Here is a 14,391-nt window from a genome sequence, read left to right as displayed (position 1 = left end):
GGCTTGAATAACAGACCATTATTCCTCTCAGTCCTGGAAGCTGGCAGTTGGGTTCCTGGTAAGAATCCATTTCCGGCTCCTCCATGGCTGCCCACTTGCCGGGTGCTCTCAAAGCTTTTCCTCAGTCAGAATGAGGAAGAGAGGAAGCTCACTGTCTCTCCTTCCAAGGGCTCTGATCCCGTCTTGAGGACCCCACCCTCACAAGCTTACCTAAAACCAATTGTCTCCCAAAGGTCCCACCACATTCAGGATTAGGGCTTCACCATATACATTTTGAGGGACACATAATTCAGTCCATAACAATCTGTAACAGCCTTCTATCCCCAAATCTGAAATTTTATTCTTTTAACTGAACCTCTTAAATACATAACATTTTTACAGATTTCTTTGAATGAATGCTTCCTCAGGAGCACTGTGGTGACGGGCAGTTGCTAAAAAACTATGGTCTTTGTTAATTTCTGAGATAATGAATTCAACTTTTAAACTTGCCTTTAATAAGAAAAGAGATTTAAGGCAATTAGGATATAATTAAGTCTTTGCCAAATGCAGCAAATGATTTTTTTAAGCAGGTAATTGTGCCCTGGAAATGTCATAACAAGTACAGGTTCTGTGTTTTGGAGTTACTGATCCACATAGGTGTTTTTCCCTACTATTTTCCATTCCCAGAACATGTGAGTTTCAGTGTCTCAGTGTATGCAGCCACACGAGGCAAAGAGCAGTTCTTTTACACTGTGTATAAGTTGACTCTCATGATTGTTTTCAGCAGAACCGGATATTCAGGGATATTTTGGAAAATATAGTCAAATTGGACTTAGAGAAGATGACTGCTGATTCTAGCCATTCTTCCCGTGAAGCAAAATTGGAGGAAGTGTCTGGGAGGTGAGGAGCAGGAGCAGGGGCTAGAAACTGAGTGGGTGCTGTGGTTTGCAATGACAATTGTGTGTGTGTGTGTGTGTGTGTGATGATTTCTAATGATGAAATTGCACAGGAGAGTTTCCCAGCATTCCATGGGAGGCGCCCCAACATCTTTGGGAAGACAACAGATCTCTATCCAAATAAAGCACCTGCCAGCCTCCTCCCAGTCTTACCAAACTCCTCCTCTTGAGGGTGGACAGACCTATCCTATTAATGCTGCTGCTCAACTAAGAATTCTGTGCTTCTTGGAACTTATATGCCTGTTTCTCCAGGCACCACACCATTTGGTGTGGTGAGGGTAGTCCAAACAAATTGAAGGTGAGGACAGTGGGGTGGGAGTTGGGGGAAGATTGACAGGGAAAGACAAGAAAGACATGAAATACCCAGTGTCTGGTTCAGTCTTGTCTCTCTCCCTTCTTCCTTCATCCTCCAGCTCCCACTGCCAACTTTCTTTCATTGATATGTGTTATTGGCTGAATCGTTGTTTAGTCACTAAGTCGTGTCCGACTCATTTGCAACCCCATGGACTATAGCCCACCAGGCTCTTCTGTCTGTAGGATTTCCCAGGCAAGAACACTGGAGTGGGTTGCCATTTCCTTCTCCAAGGGATGGAACCTGTGTCTCCTGCGTTGGCAGATGGATTCTTTATCACTGAGTCACCAGGGAAGTGAGCCCCAACTGGAAAAGTTAGGTCCCCTCCAATTCCTATGTTGAAGTCCCAACCCATAGAGCCTCAGAATATGTCTGGACTTGAAGATAAACCCTTTAAAGAGGCGATAAGCTAAAATGAAGTCTCCAGGATGGATGGGAATCCAATATAAGAAGAAGAAGTTTGGACACAAAATTTGTCCACGGTGAGGACACCCTGTGAGGACATGGTGAGAAAGTAGCCACCCACAGGCCAAGCAGAGCAGCCTCGGGGAAACCACACCTGCCAACACCTTGGACTTGTAGCCTCCAAAACTGAGGCAGTAAGTTTCTGCTGTTTAAGTCAAACAGTCGTGCATTGTTATAGGAGTTTCAACAAGTTAGTGTAGTATGTTTATTCTAATTCCACTGCAATACTGAACACTGTGTCCTATTTTTTCTATTAAACAACTTTCAAGTAGTCTGTTTTCAACCAGCACTCATGGATCCACTTCACTACAAGCAGAGGTGGCAGGGTGTGCACACACACCTGGGTGTAAGGACCAGCAGGATCAGGGGTCTGCAGGAAACACTGCAAATAAAGGGAACAAGGGGAACCCCAAAGCTTTTTGATGTATAAGAGGCTGTAGAAGACCCGAGAGAGAGAGAGGAAGGAAGGAAGGGAAGAAAAAGTACTCTGTCAATTTTTGTTCCCCTGCTGTGGACTTACTAGACAGTTTTAAGCAGTTTTAATAAGGTTTCGGGGCTTCCCAGGTGGCTCAGTGGTAAAGAATCTGCCTGCCAATGCAGGAGACACGAGACATGGGTTCCATCCCAGAGCTGGGAAGATCACCTGGAGGAGGAAATGGCAACCCACTGCAGTATTCTTGCCTGGAAAATTCCATGGACAGAGGAGCCTGGTGGGCTATAATTCATGGGGTCACAGAGTTGGACTTGACTTGGCAACTAAAAAGCAAACAACAAATAAGTTTTCCAGGTTACAGATTTTCCTCCCCCAGGTAAGCGTCAGGTCCTAGGACTTGCTCCTGGAACCCGAGACACATCTGCTGATAAGTAAAGAAAAGACTAGGAGGGAGGATGAATGCTAAATTACATATCTGAGAGTCCCCTAGGCTTGATTGTGCCGCACCTCTATATGTAAGCAGATTTACATTTGCTCTCTTTATAAGAGAGGGCTTGCCGGGCATGCGTGAAGTTCCCTCAGGCTGGGGCACTGACAACATTTGCATCTCCTTAGGCCACATCAGGGTGGGGTCCCTGTCAAACTTTGTACTTTCAAACCTCAACTATAAATTAATTCAGAGTGTTAACACAAGTTCGCGTGCCTGAAGCAGAGTGAGGCCAAACAAAAGTTTGGAGCAGAGAGAGTGACTCAAGTCCTAAAGAGCCTCAGGTTCCCTACAGGGTTTCTGCAAAGCATTTTCAAAAGACAGGTAAAGGGGATGGGGGTGGGAGGGTGAGGGGCGGGTGGCAGTGTGTATGATAAGCTCCTGCACAATTCTCGGATAGGCCGATGGTGAGGTCACAGGGGAGTGTCAAGGGGTTCACACTGTCAGTCCTTAGGCTTCCTGAGGCCTGGGACTGTGTACTTACCATCCTCAAGTACTTAACATCTTCCATTTGCTGGGGGGTTTTTATATCTGCAAAACAACTCAGGAAATGTGCTTAAATACTATAATATAGATCCTTCAGAGAGGAGCTAAAGTGAAAAAGGGCTTCCCTGGTGTCTCAGATAGTAAAGAAGCCACCTGCAATGTGGGAGGCCTGGGTTCAATCTCTGGATTGGGAGGATCCCCTGGAGAAGCAAATGGCAACCCACTCCAGTATTCTTGCCTAGAGAATCCCGTGGACAGAGGAGTCCAGCAGGCTACAGTCCATGGGGTTGCAAAGTCGAACACTACTGAGCGACTTAACACTTCATTTCACTTCAAAGCGAAGGAAACAGGAAGGCCTGTCTCGGGAAGGCCCTGTAGGGTCCTGCTTGGTTACAACAGGTGGGTCATATTAGGTGCAGGAAGACTCAGACTATGACCATAACTACTTCTGCATAATCTAGTCTGAGTCGATTTCTGCTACTTACTCATAAGAAGATTCTGATTAATACACCAAGATTCATATCTGTAAGCCAAAAGGCCAAAATTATGCCTTTACAATGACAATGAAACTGGCAAGATATTATATGTTTCCTAATAATTTTTTTTTCCTCTGCTCTGGGGAAAATATTTCTTCTTAAGTCACCTGAAACTGTACTGTACTCATGAAATATTGAAAAAGTCTTACTGTTCCTTATTTCTTATCCAATTTCCATGCAGAATATCACCCTCCTATCTTGACAATAATAAATGTCATCATTAATTAGACCAAGTTTATTAAATTATATTCATATTACTTCCTTGAGAATTTTTTCAGATGATTTAAAAGGCTTTCTTTCTAGTCTCATCAGTAACAAATTATCTCTGAAGGTGATTTCCCCGTTTTCATTTCACTCTCAAATCCTGAGGGTACATCCTATTTGTGGTTGACGTTGTTCTTGCCCAAATTATGGTTTCTGCTAAAATTTCATCTTTAGGAAATTGTGATTGGAAGGAACTTCCTCACCCATAGTTCATCCCTTCAGGGATAACTGCTTGAATCAAAAAAAGGAAAATATATTGGGCTGAAGTTATTTATCAATACAAACTTACAATATTAAGAGGCAAATTCTGCAGTGAGGCAAATTCTGCATTAAGGCAAAGGGGATTTTTCCCTGTTCCCTATCCAAGGGAACAGCCTTATTGACTATTTAATAATTATCTTTCATGGCTTATTTCCATTTTTAAGATGGATTTCTAGACTGCTGAAATCAATATGTCCCCTTCAAATTTATAAGGGAGCTCAATGTTGCTGACCCTGAATCTTACTGGTCCTGTGGTACGTGCGTACTAAGTTGCTTCAGTTGTGTCCGACTCTTTGTGATCCTATGGACTGTACCCACCAGGCTCCTCTGTCCATGGGATTCTCCAGGCAAGAATACTGGAGTGTGTTGTCATTTCCTCCTCCAGGGGATCTTCCTGATCGAGGGATCGAACCTGAATCTCATGTCTCCTAAATTGGCAGGTGGGTTCTTTACCTCTAGCACCACCTGCAATGCCCCACTGGTAACAATGACAGGAAAGGAAGATCGGGATGCAGTAGAAAGAGCAGGAGCTCTCTACTTCCGTGATTTAGTTCCCTGGGGCCTGAGGATTGCAACTGAAATAATAAGAAAATGATGTCATGAGTTCAGAAAATTAATAAACTGTCTCCAACAAATTTGATAGCTCTATTTTTAAGATTAACAAAATTTGTGAATAACAGAAAAACAACAGATGTTCCCATTTGGAAGTTCTTTAGTGTATCAAATATAACAACTTTTGAAAATTTACTTGCAAAGTTATGACATTAATTAACAATACTTCCAATCATAGAAAGATACTGAAATGATCATGGCTATAATCCCCAAAAAGAGGATGATTCATTAATTCTAAGAAAAAAAAATACTGTGGTTTTTTGATATGCCATTTCTGAATCATTGTCCAGGTTTTTTCAGAGAAGTTCACACCACCCACCTCATCATCCTTCTCAAATGTTCACTAGGGTGTGTTATCCCTCTGCTCCCCTTTCTGCCTGGCTGGACAGCTTCATTAACTGACTAACATCTTCCCTTGTTTTTCAGCTGCACTTCAAGTATCAGGAAGGGTTAACAAAGAGCTGAGCCAATCCTGCTTTCCTTTAAAAGAAGAGAAAGCCTGTGTCTTAACCAACTGCAATAACAAAATATCATAGACTGCATGGCTTACCCAACAGATATGTATTTCTCAGTTTTGGAGGCTGAGAATTCCAAGATCTATGTGGACTGATTCAATTCCTGGTGAGAGCCTCTTTCTGGTTTGTAGAAGCCACCTTCTCATTGTGTCCTTATGTGGTGGTGGAAGGAGGGTGCCCGCCTCTTCCTCTTCTTACAAGGACACCAACCCCATCATGGCAGCCCACCTCATGACCTCATCTAACCCAGAACACTTCCCAAAAGTTCTAGCTCCCAATACCGTCACAGTGGGGGTTAAGGTTTCAACATAATAAATTTGTAAGGGACCCAAGCGTTTAAGCCATAGCAACCTGCAAACTGGAATAAGACAGTAAGTAAAATGTACAGGCATAAATCACAATTCAGGTGAAAGAAATAATTTTTAATTAATCAATGTACATGGAATTCATTAATATTAATGCATTACATTAAGAAATACTAAGTACTGTACTGAATAGGGCAGGTTATACAATAGGAAACCGATCACTCAGATGTGTGAGAAACAAAGATATGAGCTCCAGGCACATCATGAGATTCCTCCTTCCCTAAATTTTCTAAAATATTTTTGATTAGATACTCTCCTTTCATTCTGAGCTTCAGCTGATCACAACATAACCCCATATATAGTTTAGTGATTGTTTAATTGGGAACCACTTCAGTTTGAAAAAAAAAAATCAATGGTGAGAAAAATATATACTCTCAAAAGGAGTTCATGAAAATACAAGTCTAAATGTGAAGAAGAAACTAACTCTATAAGAGTTAGAGTTCTTAAATCTACCTGAGCAGTAACAGAGTGGAATATATGCAAGATACAGGGTTGCCTGACTAGAGAGTTCTATGAGAACCTGGACAAACCACTCTAGAGAAGTGGTCCCTCCAAAATGACTCTTCATTTCAAGCAGTCATACTGATATATGTCTACTATGTCACTTGGGTCTTGAACACCCTTTGCATTATCCAATTATCAGCTTCAAAAGAAGATTGAGCATAAAATCTTACCAGTTTATTCTTCAGTAAAAACTAAAATAAAATCTAAAAATGACCATTGTGCTGTTTTCCATACCAAAATAAGTCTTTTTCACAGGAGTGGTTCTTGGATATCCTTTCAATTTTAACTTATTTGCCAACCATTTATAAGAAAGGCACAGAGTATTTAATGTCGGGGAATACTTAATCATCCCAAATCAGCACAAATAAGCTTTGAAGACACATTATTTTCATTTTGTGTTTTTGCACTTTTAATTTGTTAGTAGAGAATGCTGTTCTTGGCTTGACTGAGATTCTAAAAATAAACTGTTTTTAAAATGCTCCTTTTCCCCCTCTAAGATTAAAACTGTTTTATCCAGCATTCCCAGATGCTTCATGCTCACTCTCCAGACTTCGATAGCATGATATGTCTTCTCATGACCTGTATTTGCTTTCCTAGGATTCTTAATACTGTTGGCCCAAGTCTGTGTGCCCAGCGCACAGTGAGGCCAAACAAGCTGAAATGTCTGAGTTCGGAGCAGAGAAAGTTTTATTCCAGGGCCTTGCAAAGAGATAGGTGGCTCATACTTTAAAAACCCTGAGCTGGGTCACAGTGTCGTGATCAGTTTGGACACAATTCTCTGGCTGGTGGTGAGGTCACAGGGTGGTGTCACAGGGGTTCACATTGTCAGTCCTTAAGCTCCAGGAGGCCTGGGGCTGTGTGTTCATGGTCCTCAAGTAGTTAACATCTTGCATTTGCTGAGGGTTTTTACATCTACAAAACAACTCAGGAAATGTGCATCCAATACTATAATCTAGGTCCTTCAGAGAGGAGCTAAAGTGGAGGACAGCTGAGAAGGCCTATTCCGGGAAGGTCCCTGGGTCCTGCTAAGTTACAGTACCTGTCAGTGACAAGCTGAGGGGGAAAGGAAGGCAAGTGAGGAGGGATGGGGTGGGAGGGCAGGAAGGTAGTTCTATTTATGCCATTTCATTACTTTTCATTAAAACCCTAAAGAGAAGATTCTACTAAAAACATTTTCAAATGGTGAACCACAGACCCATGGAGATTCAGCAACTTGGCCAAGACCAGACAGATAAGCAATAGCAGAACTCAAGAACTCGACATCAAATCAGAGTTGTCTGACTCTAAAGCATGCACTTAGATTACTCCTCCCTGGTTCTTCCCACACGTTCACCATTGTTCAAAAATATTGGAGAGTTCCGACATAAATCACAGCAAGATCCTCTATGACCCACCTCCCAGAATATTGGAAATAAAAGCAAAACTAAACAAATGGGACCTAAGGAAACTTAAAAGCTTTTGCACTACAAAGGAAACTATAAGTAAGGTGAAAAGACAGCCCTCAGATTGGGAGAAAATAATAGCAAATGAAGAAACAGACAAAGGATTAATCTCAAAAATATACAAGCAACTCCTGAAGCTCAATTCCAGAAAAATAAATGACCCAATCAAAACATGGGCCAAAGAACTAAACACATTTCTCCAAAGAAGACATACAGATGGCTAACAAACACATGAAAAGATGCTCAACATCACTCATCATCAGAGAAATGCAAATCAAAACCACAATGAGGTACCATTACACGCCAGTCAGGATGGCTGCTATCCAAAAGTCTACAAGCAATAAATGCTGGAGAGGGTGTGGAGAAAAGGGAACCCTCTTACACTGTTGGTGGGAATGCAAACTAGTACAGCCACTATGGAAAACAGTGTGGAGATTTCTTAAAAAGCTGGAAATAGAACTGCCATATGACCCAGCAATCCCACTTCTGGGCATACACACTGAGGAAACCAGATCTGAAAGAGACACATGCACCCCAATGTTCATCGCAGCACTGTTTATAATAGCCAGGACATGGAACCAACCTAGATGCCCATCAGCAGATGAATGGATAAGGAAGCTGTGGTACATATACACCATGGAATATTACTCAGCCGTTAAAAAGAATTCATTTGAATCAGTTCTAATGAGATGGATAAAACTGGAGCCCATTATACAGAGTGAAGTAAGCCAGAAAGATAAAGAACATTACAGCATACTAACACATATATATGGAATTTAGAAAGATGGTAATGATAACCCTATATGCAAAACAGAAAAAGAGACACAGAAGTACAGAACAGACTTTTGAACTCTGTGGGAGAAGGTGAGGGTGGGATGTTTTGAAAGAACAGCATGTATATTATCTATGGTGAAACAGATCACCAGCCCAGGTTGGATGCATGAGACAAGTGCTCGGGCCTGGTGCACTGGGAAAACCCAGAGGAATCGTGTGGAGAGAGAGGTGGGAGGGGGGATCGGGATGGGGAATACGTGTAAATCTGAAATGTTGTGAAGTAATTAGCCTCCAACTAATAAAAAATATATATATATTGGAGAGTTGATTATATCAACTGATCTATTTTGTTGTTCAGTCGCACAGTCACGTTCAGCTCTTTGAGACCCCACGGACTGAAGCACGCCAGGCTCCCCTGTGCTTCACCATCTCCCAGAGTTTGCTCAAATTTATGTCCATTGAGTTGGTGATCCCATCCAACCATCTCATCCTCTGTTGCCCCCTTCTCCTCTTGCCCTCAATCTTTCCCAGTATCAGGGTCTTTTCCAATGAGTCAGCTCTTTGAATCAGGTGGCCAAAGTATTGGAGTTTCAGCTCAGCAACAGTCCTTCCAATGAATATTCAGGGTTGATTTCCTTCTGGATTGACTGGTTTGATCTCCTTGCTGTCCAAGGGACTCTCAAGAGTCTTATCCAGTACCACAGTTCAAAAGAATCAATTCTTCAGTGCTCAGCCTTCTTTATGGTCCAACTCTCACATTCGTACATGACTACCGGAAAAACCGTAGCTTTGACTCTACAGACCTTTGTTGGCAAAGTGATGTCTCTGCTTTTTAATATGCTGTCTAGGTTTGTCATAGCTTTCCTTAGGACACTGATTTGAGGGAGGGAAAGCACATAGCACTTGACAAAGAGAGAAATCTCTCTTTCACTCGGGAGAGAGAATATCTCCAGCATGGCCAAAATAAATAAATAATACAAATAAAATAAAAATATGTTTAAAAACATATTTCATTCCAGCCTTGTGGAATGAATTCATACTGGCTACACTCAACAGTCAACTTTCACTTACAATAAATATCTAATTCTACGCACTAACTTGATTAAATCTGGAATCTGTGTTCTTTGTGTCCTAAAGCAGTCTAAATAAAAAGCAGTCCCTGCTGAAAATGTCAGACTGCCCCATCTGATCCTATGATGATGTCAACCACTCTAACCAAGGAGTTTGTAATTATTTCAGGAGGAAAGCTTCTAATTAGCACCAAACAGTTTTCCAGCAGCAGCTCGAGCATCCACATTCAGGACACAGGAAGCCAAATGCAAGGAGGGATCCAGACAAGGATGCACACAGAGGCGCAGACAGGATGCACACAGAGGGATCCAGACAAGGATGGACACAGAGGGATCCAGACAAGGATGCACACAGAGGTGCAGACAAGGATGCACACAGAGAGATCCAGACAAGGATGCACACAGAGGGATCCAGACAAGGATGCACACAGAGGCGCAGACAAGGATGCACACAGAGGGATCCAGACAAGGATGCACACAGAGGCGCAGACAGGATGCACACAGAGGGATCCAGACAAGGATGCACACAGAGGCGCAGACAAGGATGCACACAGAGGGATCCAGACAAGGATGCACACAGAGGGATCCAGACAAGGATGCACACAGAGGCGCAGACAAGGATGCACACAGAGGGATCCAGACAAGGATGCACACAGAGGGATCCAGACAAGGATGCACACAGAGGGATCCAGACAAGGATGCACACAGAGGGAACCAGACAAGGATGCACACAGAGGGAACCAGACAAGGATGCACACAGAGGGATCCAGACAAGAATGCACACAGAGGCGCAGACAAGGATGCACACAGAGGGATCCAGACAAGGATGCACACAGAGGGATCCAGACAAGGATGCACACAGAGAGATCCAGACAAGGATGCACACAGAGGGATCCAGACAAGGATGCACACAGAGGGATCCAGACAAGAATGCACACAGAGGCGCAGACAGGATGCACACAGAGGGATCCAGACAAGGATGCACACAGAGGCGCAGACAGGATGCACACAGAGGGATCCAGACAAGGATGCACACAGAGGCGCAGACAGGATGCACACAGAGGGATCCAGACAAGGATGCACACAGAGGTGCAGACAAGGATGCATACAGAGGCTCTCTTCTCACTCAGCGTCTCTACTTCCTGTGTGCCTCTGGGCTTTGAAAGGACGGTGAAACTTCCTGTATTTGCATGCTTCCATTTTCCTAGGCTTTTCCCTGAGAGCTTACTTTAGGGAAAAGTGATGGGGAACGCTATATACATTCAGGCACACCTTGAAGAAATTATGGGTTCTTTCCAGTCCACCTCCATGAAGCAAATATCAAAAGAAAGTGAGTCACATGAACTTTTAGCTTCCCAATGCATGTGAAGGTTATGTTTACATTATACCATGTCTATGAAAAGTGCATCACATTATGTCTAAAAATCAACACACACATCTTAATTAAAAAATACTTTATTGCGCTTCCCTGGTGGCTCAGTGGTAAAGAATCTGCCTGCCATTACAAGAGGTGTGGGTTCATCCCCGATCCAGGAAGATCCCACATGCCACACGCAGAGCAACTAAGCCCATGCACCACAACTATTGAGCCTGTGCTCTAGATTCTGGGAGCCACAACCACTGAAGCCTGGGTGCCCTAGAGCCCCTGCTCTGCAACAAGAGAAGCCACTGCAATGAGAAGCCTGTGCACCACTACTAGAGAATTGCCCCAGCTGACTGCAACTAGAGAAAAGCCCACACAGCGATGAAGATACAGCAAAGCCAGAAATAAACAAATAGATAAATAACAATTATATAAAAAAAATACTTCATTGCTAAAAGAATAGTAGCCATCATTTTGAGCCTTCAGTGAGTCCTAATCTTTTTCCTAGTGGAGCATCTTGCCTCGATGTGGACTGCTGCTAATGGATCAGGGTGGTAGTTGCTGAAGGCTGGGGTGGCCATGGTAACTTCTTAAAATAAGACAATGATGGACTTTGCCCCATCAGTCAACTCCTCCCTTCATGAAAGACTTCTCTAGGCATGCAATGCTATATGGGACTCTTCCTCTCATTTGGCCTAATTTCAATATTGTTGTGCCTCAGAGAGTAAGGAGGCCAGAGGACATGTATGGAAACGGAAGAGTGTCCCATGAGTGGAGCAGTTAGAACACACATAACATTTATCGATTAAATTTGCCGTGCTTTGTGGGAGCACTAGGTTTCCGAGGTGGCTCAGTAGTAAAGAATCCACCTGCCAATGCAGGAGACGCAGGTTTGATCCCTGGATCAGGAAGATCCTCTGGAGAAAGAAATGGCAACCCACTCCAGTATTCTTGCCTGCAAAATCCCATGGATGGAGGAGCCTGGCAGGCTTACGGTCCATTGGGTCACAAAGAGTCAGACATGATTGAGCGACTAAACAACGTCAACAACCAATGGGAGCACTAGCGTCCAAAACAATTACAATAGAAACATCAAAGATCACTGATCACAGATCACTTTAACAGATATAACAATAATGAAAAGTTCTGAAATAATGTGAAAATTATGACTTTTGATAATTCAGAGAAACACACATTTATTTAGGATTTTCTCTCTACTAATTTCCATTCCTAGATAGGTGCAAGGAGGGCTGTGCAGATGAACAAGAGCCCTGCAGGGGCGTCAGAGTCCTGGGAAAGAGAAACACTGACCCTGCAAGCTGAATGCAGGGCTCACTGTGACCTGCAAGGCAATGCAGATATTAACAAAGGCTTCAGAAGGACTGGGAAGGAAGAGATTAATGTCTTGAGGATCTGGGATGTTCTGTTTGAAGAGAAAAGGACTTAGGTGTAAAAATTATCTTTTAAAAAGAGTAGGATTCTATATATAAAACAGACAATTGACAAGAACTTACTGTATAGCCCAAGAACTCTACTTAGTGCATAGTGGTGACCTGAATAAGAAGGAAATCCAAAAGGGAGGGATATATGTATATGCCCACAGGCTCCTCTGTCCACAGGAGCTCCCATTCAAGAATACTGGAGTGGGTAGCCATTCCTTTCTCCAGGCAATCTTTCCCACCAAGCGATCCAACTCAGGTCTCATGCATTGCAGGTGGATTCTTTACCGTATGCGCCATCAGGGAAGCACATATGTATACGTATGACTAATTCACTTTGCTGTACAGTAAAAGCTAACACAATATTGTGAAGCAACTATACTCCAATAAAAATTAATTAACTTTTTCTAAAGAAGCTTCCAGAAGGACCAGTCACAAAGGACCTAGCCAACCCATTTTCAACTTTTAACTCCTGAATTGTAAGAAAATAAATTTGTGTTGTTTCAAACCAAGACAAACAAATAAGAAAAGGCGTAGGATTTTTACAGATGGAAAAAAATTGGCTTTGAGGAGTTCAGGAAAGTTTTAAACTTTAAGAATAAAGCCATTTATTTTTAGTTTAGCACTAACATTAATTTATTGCTGATGGTTCTTATTTATAGAGCAAGATCGCTTCCCTTTCCGAAAACTCTGCTTGCTTAATTGCCAATAATATGCTTGGTTATAGGCTTTGGTTGATTTAAAACAGTATTTTCCTTTCTTTTTTTTTTTCCCTTGGAACTTCTCATTCAAAGAAAATTCTATTCAGATACCAAAAACTTGCCAAGCCCTTCCTCATGCTCCCCGACCCTCCACCCCTGCACAGTTTGAAAACCACAGATATAAAGGAAAAGTTACTGCACTGCTAGAAGCTCACACACCAACACTAATGCTGCCTTAGATGGAGACAGAAACATGCCCACAGCTGATGTCTAACGCATTTCTAAACACAGAAGTGTCACAGAAGGTGCCCCTGGGGGTATCACTTGTCTCAGCAAAAAGAAGCTTTTCCTTGAATGTGCCATACTCTGCTCCTTGGTTCTGATTAGATTATGTGCCATGTGCCCCACTGGAGAAGGGGAAGGAATTAGAGGATTGGTTTCCTTGTTGAACGTTCCAAGATTAAGCCAAGATCTCCAAGACAATTCATCTCCTTGACTCGAAAGGAGGTACATTCTGCAGAAGACTAACCACTGCATCCCATGGGGTAGGTACAAAGCACATTGGTAACTAATTTTCTCCTTTGGACACAACTTTTGTTCGTGATGTCTGAACAACCCTTGGTAAGATGACTAACAGGCTTCAAACCTACAACTAGAAAGGACAGATGCTCAACCAGAAGGCAGTGAAGCCATGAAACCAGAGTAGAAACATCCCTCACAGAATTATCTGGGGGGTGCTGGCCCACTAATGCACTATGACTGATCAGCTGGCCTTGGTCAGACTTCTTGTCTACTCCTTGTTCATATCTTCTCCCAGGACTCCTGATCTGACAGGTTGGTGACTTAATGTGTTCATTCCTAGGGAGACCTTCACTCTTCTTTCAACATCTCTGCTCTGCCTGGTTGAACACTTCAGATTTCTCCTTCAGGACAGGCTCCACCTATGCAGACACTTCCTCAGCCCTCCCATGCAAAATCATGACTTTTCCTCTGAATTCAAATAATTTGGATGACGGCACAGAACTGCGCCTGAGTCCATCTCACCAGGGAGCCAAGGTGTCTCACCAGTATTTGAACAGAACTGGACATTCCAGCAAGGCTTATCCATTCTCACCATCTCAGTCCCTGCAGACTTCAGGAGAGTCCAAGGGCTTGTCCTGGTCTCTGAAATCCTGCAGTTGGAATTTACAGCCCAACCACAAAACCATCATGTCAACCCCAAATTACCGGTACACTGCAGTGTTTTGTGTCTGAAGCCCATTTTTGTAAACTTATCCTGTTCTCTGCAGAACCCCAATCTACCTGAGGTTTTTGTATCCTTAAAGGCATCATTTTCCGAACATAAAAAATGACTCCTTTTCTGTAGAAGTTTCTACACAGGCAGGTA

Source organism: Muntiacus reevesi, chromosome 12 (genome assembly GCF_963930625.1).
Source record: "Muntiacus reevesi chromosome 12, mMunRee1.1, whole genome shotgun sequence".
Taxonomy (NCBI): Eukaryota; Metazoa; Chordata; class Mammalia; order Artiodactyla; family Cervidae; genus Muntiacus; species Muntiacus reevesi.
This window is presented reverse-complemented; position numbering follows the sequence as displayed.